This window comes from Mobula birostris, chromosome 15, assembly GCF_030028105.1.
Source record: "Mobula birostris isolate sMobBir1 chromosome 15, sMobBir1.hap1, whole genome shotgun sequence".
Classification (NCBI taxonomy): Eukaryota; Metazoa; Chordata; class Chondrichthyes; order Myliobatiformes; family Myliobatidae; genus Mobula; species Mobula birostris.
Window position 1 is genome coordinate 81,128,638 of NC_092384.1, and position 8,623 is coordinate 81,137,260.

Below are 8,623 nucleotides of genomic sequence, written 5' to 3' on the forward strand. Positions count from 1 at the left end.
CATCCACTCTATCTAGTCCTTTCAAGATTCGATAGGGTTCAATGAGAACTGTACCTTATTCTTCTAAACTCCAGTGAGTACAGGCCCAGAGCCTTCAAACGCTCCTCATATGTTAACCCTTTCATCCCAAACCAGATGTTAAATAAATCTGCCTCCCACACTCAATCTCAGCACCATGCCAAATGTTAATCACACTGAATGAAATAGCTTGTTTCAGATATTAGACTATATTCCTTGTTATACTTACATATTGAAATACAGCACTTTGAGCCGGGCCGCCCAGCAACCCCCGAGTCTCATCACAGGATGATCTACAGTGAGCAATTAACCGGTATGTCTTTGGACTGTGGGAGGAAACTGGAGCACCCAGAGTAAACCCACGTGGCTATGGGGAGAACATACAAGCTCCTTTAAGTCAGTGGTGAAACTCTTCCACTTCATTTCTACTTTTAAAAATAAGAAAAAGTGAAAATTTCAAACATTCTTTGTTGATGTGACATTCCTGTGCCATTGGAAGATGTGAACTGAATGTTTGATCAGAGTAGAAATGGAGTGGAATAGCAGAGCGTTAAAGCCAAAGAACATAGAATGTGACAGTACAGTACAGATCCTTCAGCTCACAATCGTGTACTGATCTTATAACCTACTCTAAGATAAACCTAATCTGTCTGCCCCTCCATTTCTCTATCATCCATGTGTCTATCTATGAGTTTCTTATATGCCTCTAATGTATCTGCCTCTAACACCATGCCTGGCAGGGCATTTCACATACCCACCACTCTGTGTAAAGAACTTGCTTCTGACATCCTCCCATCACCTTAAAATTATGCCTCCATTTATTAGCCATTTCCACCAAACAAAAAGTCTCTGGATGTCTGCTCCGTCTTTGCCTGTTCTGATCTTGTACACCTCTATTAAGTCACCTCTCCTTCTCCTCTCCAAAGAAAAAAGCCTATCTTCGTAAGACATGCTCTCTAATACAGACAGCAAGCATCCTCTACACCATCCCTAAAGCTTCCACTTCCTTCCAAAAATAAGGTGACCAGAACTGAACACTGTTCAAGTATGGACAATCAGGGTTTTATGGAGCTGCAACATTACCTTGCGGCTTTGAACTATGAAATAGTCAGATAGAAATATGGTACCTGGAGTTATTTGTGCCTGTGAGGAAGCTTCAAACAATAATGATTTAAATTTGTCTGGAAATTAATACAAATTGATATACTAAAAAATTTCAGTCTGACTGCAGTTGGATACGATCTTGTTGCTACCATCTGCACGAGCCTGAAGACACACACTCAAATTTCAGGAACAGTTTGTTTCCATCTGCCATCAGATTTCTGAATGGACAATGAACCCATGTACACTTACTCAGTGTTTTGTCCCTCTACTTTTGCACTAATTTAAAAAAAATATATATACTTATTGTAATTTATAGATTTTACTATTATGCATTGCAATGTTTTGCTGCCACAGAACAACAAATTTCACGACTTAGACCTGAGGAGGGCTAAGGCACCGGTGACCCCTGTTTCCATCCAGGGGGTCAGGGTGGACATGGTGGAGGATTACAAATACCTGGGGATGCGAATTGACAGTAAACTGGACTGGTCAAAGAACACTGAGGCTGTCTACAAGAAGGGTCAGAGCTGTCTTTATTTCCTGAGGAGACTGAGGTCCTTTAACATCTGTCGGACGATGCTGAGGATGTTCTACGAGTCTGTGATGGCCAGTGCGATCATGTTTGCTGTTGTGTGCTGGGGCAGCAGGCTGAGGGTAGCAGACACCAACAGAATCAACAAACTCATTCGTAAGGCCAGTGATGTTGTGGGGATGGAACTGGACTCTCTGATGGTGGTGTCTGAAAAGAGGATGCTGTCCAAGCTGCATGCCATCTTGGACAATGTCTCCCATCCACTACATAATGTACTGGTTGGGCACAGGAGTACATTCAGCCAGAGACTCATTCCGCCGAGATGCAGCACAGAGCGTCATAGGAAGTCATTCCTGCCTGTGGCCATCAAACTTTACAACTCCTCCCTTGGAGGGTCAGACACCCTGGGCCAATAGGCTGGTCCTGGACTTAATTACTGGTATAATTTACATATTACTATTTAACTATTTATGGTTCTATTACTATTTAATTATTTATGGAGCAACTGTAACAAAAACCAATTTCCCTCGGGATCAATAAAGTATGACTATGACTATATGCCAGTGATATTAAACCTGGTTCTGATTCTGAAGAGGTTCACCAGGATGCTACCTGAATCTGAGTGAACGTGCTATGAGGAGAGGTTGGATAAACGTGGGTGGTTCTCCCCAGGGCACCAGAGGTTGAGGGGAATCCCAACAGAGTCATAGGATAGACAATGATAATCTTGTCCCCAGGGTACAGATGATAAACACCAGAGGACATGGTTTAAAGGTTTTGTTTTACACAAAGAGCGGTACGTGCCTGAAATGGGTTACTGTGTTGGTAAAGGAAACAGGCAGTTCTGTGCAATTCAGAGACTTTTAGATGGACACATGAGTTTGAAGGGAATGGAGGGAAATAGAAGGTACATGGGAAGAGGAAGATTAGTATCAATTGGTATCAAGATTAGCACAACATCCGGATCCAAATGGTTTGACCAGTTCTCAACTATGGGGTGTCTTTTTAATCTTGGTGCAAACCATAAAATGGAAATATATTGGTAACCCTGAAGTCTTTATGAATTTGTAACTCTTGTAAAATGTAACATAATAAAATGGAACCTATGAAATCCCAAGGTGCTTTGCTGGTTTGGATGGGAGGATTAAAATTCTGTGTTTTATGATGGGAACCTGTATGTTTTTTTATGACAGGAGATTTGTCTTATGGCTGGAGGATGTTTTTACAACAGAGATAAACAGGACAGAGCTTCTAAAGAACAAATGTCAGAACCAGCTAAGAATGAAGATAACGGAGAAATGTTTTCGAATGGAGCAACTTATGTTCTGTTTTCGGTAAGATATATAAAATTGATTTGTTTGAGACACAAGATTGAAGATATTTTCCGGACAATACTTGGCTGGAAAATAGAACTTCCCTTGCAAGTAAAAAAATAATGTGCTATAATTTGATCCACTCTGAATTTGCTGTAGTTTGTTACTTTTTATTAAAAGACCTAGCTGAATGATAAACAACAATAACATAGTGATATACTATAAACCTTTTGTAACTAGTTTTAGGGAAATAAATGGAAACCAAAGTTAGTTAAATAATGAAGGTTGCCAGGTTTGGCCAGGCACGGTGAGGTACGTGTTGTGCTTTTGGTATACTGAGTTGATGAAATGCTGTAGCAGGAAATCAGCATCCATCATAAGGGTCCCCCCACCACCCAGGGCATGCTGTCTTCTCGCTGCTGCCGTTAGTAGGAAGGCTTCGCGAGCAGAGGCTGAAGGATGAGCTTCACTCCAAGTGAGGTAAGGCTGGGTAAGTTCCTTAAATTAATTTAGTTACCTGAGGAGTAGGTAATGGAGGCAGCAGTTAGGGCAGTTGAGTGCTCCATTTGCAGGATGTGGGAAGTCAGGGCGAGCACAATCGTCCCTGATGACTACACCTGTAAAAGGTGCATCCAGCTGTAGCTCCTGACAAACCGAGTTAGGGAACTGGAGCTGGATGAACTTCGGATCATTCGTGAGGCAGAGGCAGAAATAAACAGGAGTTACAGAGAGATAGTCATCCCTAAGAGTCAGGAGACAGGTAGCTGGGTGACTGTCAGGAGAGGGAAGGGGAATAGACAGAATGAGCAGAGCACCCCTGTGGCCGTCCCACCAATAACAAGTACACCGTTTTGGATACTGTTGATGAGGACGACCTACCAGGGACAAGTTGCAGTGGTTGTGTCTCTGGCACCGAGATGGGACCCTCAACTCAGAAGGGAAGGAGGGAAAAGAGGAGAGCAGTAGTGATAGGGGATTCGATAGTTAGGGGGACAGATAAGAGGTTCTGTGGAAGAGATCGAGAATCCCGGATGGTCTGTTGCCTCCCTGGTGCCAGGGTCCACAATATCTCGGATCGAGTTCTCAGTATTCTCAAGAGGGAGGGTGAGCAGCCGGATGCCGTGGTCCATGTAGGGACCAATAACGTGGGTAGGGAGAGTGAGGAGGTCCTGAAAGGTGAGTTCAGGGAGTTAGGCGCCATGTTAAAGGACAGGACCTCCAGGATATTAATCTCAGGATTGCTACCAGTGCCAAGTGCAGGCGGCTTTAGAAATAGTAAGATAGCGCAGATCAACACGTGGCTGAAGACATGGTGCAGGAGGGAGGGCTTCAGATTTATAGATAATTGGGCAGTTTTCCAGGGAAGGTGGGACTTGTTCTGGCAGGACGGTTTACATCTGAACTGGAGGGGGACAAATATTCTTGCAGGTACGTTTGCTAGAGAGGCTCCAGTGGATTTAAACTAGATACAAGTGGGGAAGGGATCCAGAGTGTAGGAACAGATGTAGGGGAGAAGGAAGAAAAAGAAGATAGTAAAGTTGTTTGCACCGTTAGTGATAAACAGAGAGTAAGAGGTGGAAAACTTCTTAAATGCATTTATTTTAATGCTAGGAGCATTGTAAGAAAAGTGGATGAGCTTAGATCATGGATTGATACCTGGAAGTATGATGTAGCTATTAGTGAAACATGGTTACAGGAGGGGTGTGATTGGCAACTAAATATTCCTGGATTTCTTTGCTTCAGGTGTAATAGAATCAGAGGGACAAGAGGGGGAGGTGTTGCATTGCTTGTCAGAGAAAATATAACAGTGGTGCTCTGGCAGGATAGATTAGGGGGTTTGTCGAGGGAGGCTATTTGGGTGGAATTGAGGAATAGGAAAGGTGTAGGTGTAATACACTTATAGGGGTGTATTATAGACCACCTAATGGGGAGCAAGAATTGGAGGAGCAAATTTGTAAGGAGATAGCAGATAGTTGTAGTAAGCACAAGGTTGTGATTGTGGGAGATTTTAGTTTTCCACACATAGACTGGGAAGCCCATACTGTAAAAGGGCTGGATGGTTTGGAGTTTGTAAAATATGTGCAGGATAGTTTTTTTGCAGCGATACATAGAGTTACCAACTAGAGAAGGGACAGTGTTGGATCTCCTGTTAGGGAATGAGATAGGTCAGGTGACAGGGGTATGTGTTGGGGAGCACTTTGGGTCCAGTGATCACAATGCCATTAGTTTCAATATAATTATGGAGAAGGATAGGTCTGGACCCAGGGTTGAGATCTTTGATTGCAGAAAGGCTAACTTTAAGGAGATGTGAAAGGATTTAGAAGGAGTGGATTGGGACAAATTGTTTTATGGGAAGGATGTAATAGAGAAATGGAGATCATTTAAAGGTGAAATTTTGAGGGTACAGAATCTTTATGTTCCTGTTAGGTTGAAAGGAAAGGTTAAAAGTTTGAGAGAGCCATGGTTTTCAAGGGATGTAGGAAACTTGGTTCGGAAAAAGAGAGATATCTACAATAAATATAGGCAGCTTGGAGTAAATGAGGTGCTTGAGGAATATAAAGAATGTAAAAAGAATCTTAAGAAAGAAATTAGAAAAGCTAAAAGAAGATTCGAGGTTGCTTTGGCAAGTAAGGTGAAAATAAATCCGAAGGGTTTCTACAGTTATCTTAATAACAAAAGGATAGTGAGGGATAAAATTGGTCCCTTAGAGAATCAGAATGGACGGCTATGTGTGGAGCCAAAAGAGTAGGGGGAGATTTTGAACAATTTCTTTTCTTCAGTATTCACTAATGAGCAGGATATTGAATTGTGTCAGGTAAGGGAAACAGGTAGGGAAGTTATGGAAACTATGATGATTAAAGAAGACGAAGTTCTGGCGCTTTTAAGGAATATAAAAGAGGATAAGTCTGTGGGTCCTGACAGGATATTCCCTAAGACCTTGAGGGAAGTTAGTGTAGTAATAGCAGGGGCTCTGACAGAAATATTTCAAATGTCATTAGAAACAGGGATGGTGCTGGAGGATTGGCGTATTGCTCATGTTCCATTGTTTAAAAAGGGTTCTAAGAGTAAACCTGGCAATTAACAGCCTGTGAGTTTGACGTCAGTAGTGGGTAAATTGATGGAAGGTGTTCTTAGAGATGGAATATATAATTATGTGGATAGAAAGGGTCTGATTAGGAACAGTCAACATGGATTTGTGCATGTTTGACAAATCTTATTGAATTTTTTGAAGAGGTTACTAGGAAAGTTGACGAGGGTAAAGTGGTGGATGTTGTCTATATGGACTTCAGTAAGACCTTTGACAAGGTTCCACACAGAAGGTTCAATTGTTAGGTATTAATATTGAAGTAGTAAAATGGATTCAGCAGTGGCTGGATGGGAGAAACCAGAGAGTAGTGGTGGATAACTGTTTGTCAGATTGGAGGCCGGTGACTAGTGGTGTGCCTCAGGGATCTGTACTGGGTCCAATGTTGTTTGTCATATACATTAATGATCTGGATGATGGGGTGGTAAATTGGATTAGTAAGTATGCAGATGATACTAAGATAGGTGGCGTTGTGGATAATGAAGTAGGTTTTCAAAGCTTGCAGAGAGACTTAGGCCAGTTAGAAGAGTGGGCTGAAAGATGGCAGGTGGAGTTTAATGCTGATAAATGTGGGGTGCTACATTTTGGTAATCAAAATAGGACATATATGGTAAATGGTAGGGCACTGAAGAATGCAGTAAAACAGAGGGATCTAGGAATAATGGTGAATAGTTCCCTGAAAGTGGAATCTCATGTGGATAGGGTGGTGAAAAAAGCTTTTGGTATGCTGGCCTTTATAAATCAGAGCATTGAGTATAGGAGTTGGGATGTAATGTTAAAATTGTCCAAGGCATTGGTTAGGCCAAATTTGGAGTATTGTGTACAGTTCTGATCACCGAATTATAGGAGAGATGTCAACAAAATAGAGAGAGTACAGAGAAGATTTACTAGAATGTTACCTGGGTTTCAGCACCTAAGTTACAGAGAAAGGTTGAACAAGTTGGGTCTTTATTCTTTGGAGCGTAGAAGGTTGAGGGGGGACTTGATAGAGGTATTTAAAATTATGAGGGGGATAGATAGACTTGACGTGGATGGGCTTTTTCCGTTGAGAGTAGGACAGATTCAAACAAGAGGACATGAGTTGAGAGTTAAAGGACAAAAGTTTAGGGGTAACATGAGGGAGAACTTCTTTACTCAGAGAGTGGTAGCTGTGTGGAATGAGCTTCCAACGGAAGTGGTTGAGGCAGGTTCGATGTTGTCGTTTAAAGTTAAATTGGACAACTATATGGACAGGAAAGGAATCAAGGGTTATGGACCGAGTGCAGGTCAGTGGGACTAGGTGAGAGTAAGAGTTTCGCACGGACTAGAAGAGCTGAGATGGCCTGTTTCAGTGCTGTAATTGTTAAATGATTATATGGTTATTATATTAGGAAGGAGGTACAGAAGCCTCAGGACCCACACAACCAGGTTCAGGCAACACACAAAAAAAAATGCTGGTGAATACAGCATCTATAGGCAGAGGTACAGTCGACATTTTGGGCTGAGACCCTTCGTCAGGACAAAGTCAGGAGTCCTGACGAAGGGTCTTGGCCTGAAATGTCGACTGTACCTCTGCCTATAGATGCTGCCTGGCCTGTTGCGTTTAGCAGCATTTTTTATGTGTGTTGTTTGAATTTCCAGCATCTGCAGATTTCCTTGTGTTTGCGTTTTTAAATCCACCTGGTTCAGGAACAGTTATTGCCCCTCAATCATCAAGCTCTTGAACCAGAGGGGATAACTTCACTCAACTTCACTTGCCCCATCATTGAGATGTTTTCATAACCTCTGAACTCTTCATCTGATGTTCCTGATATTACTGCTTATTTATTTATTAATTATCATTTCTCCTTTTTGTATCTGCACAGTTTTTTGTCTTCTAACTCCGGATCCATAGGTGGTCTTTCATCGATTCTGTTGTGGTGATTATTCTGTAAATTTATTGAGTATGTCAGGAAAATGAACCTCATTGTGGTGTACTTTGATAATAAAATTTACTTTTAAATACATAATAAAAATTATAGTAAATATATATAAAAATGAATTGGACAAGTAGTGCAAAAAGAGAGCAAAAAAAAAGAAAATAGTGTATATGGGTTCATTGTCCATTCAGAAATATTATGGTGGGGAAGAAGGGGTTCCTGAATCATTGAGTGTATGCCTCTGGGCTCCTGTACCTCCTCCAAGAGGAGGGCATGTCCTGGGTGATGGGGGTCAGTGCTGGAACCCACTTTTTTTTTTGAGGCATCACCTTTTGAAGATATCGTCATGGTGGGGAGGCTAGTGCCCATGATGGAGTTAGCTAAGTCTGCAGCTTTTTTCTGCTCCATTGCAGTTGATCCTTTATACCAGACAGTGACGCAACCAGTTAGAATGCTCTCCATGGTACGGCTGTAGGCATCTGCGAGCTTTGTTGACATACCTAGTCTGTTCAAGCTCATAATGAGATATAATCTTTGTCGTCCCTTCTTTGCAATTGATTCAGTATATTGAACCGAGAATTTGACATTCAGGAAATTGAAACTGCTTACCCTTTTCACTGCTGATCCCTCGATGAGGACAGGTGTGTGTTCCCTCGACTTCCCCTTCCTGAAA

General features: G+C 41.9%; 1 long non-coding RNA gene across 1 annotated transcript; it reads left to right on the forward strand.

Annotated features, from left to right (window-relative positions):
• Nucleotides 1–1,489: 1,489 nt before the first annotated feature.
• Nucleotides 1,490–7,972, forward strand: LOC140210759 (uncharacterized). The gene is made up of 3 exons (XR_011889290.1): nt 1,490–2,093; nt 2,848–2,988; nt 7,897–7,972. It is a non-coding gene; the product is annotated as an uncharacterized lncRNA (long non-coding RNA).
• Nucleotides 7,973–8,623: the final 651 nt, after the last annotated feature.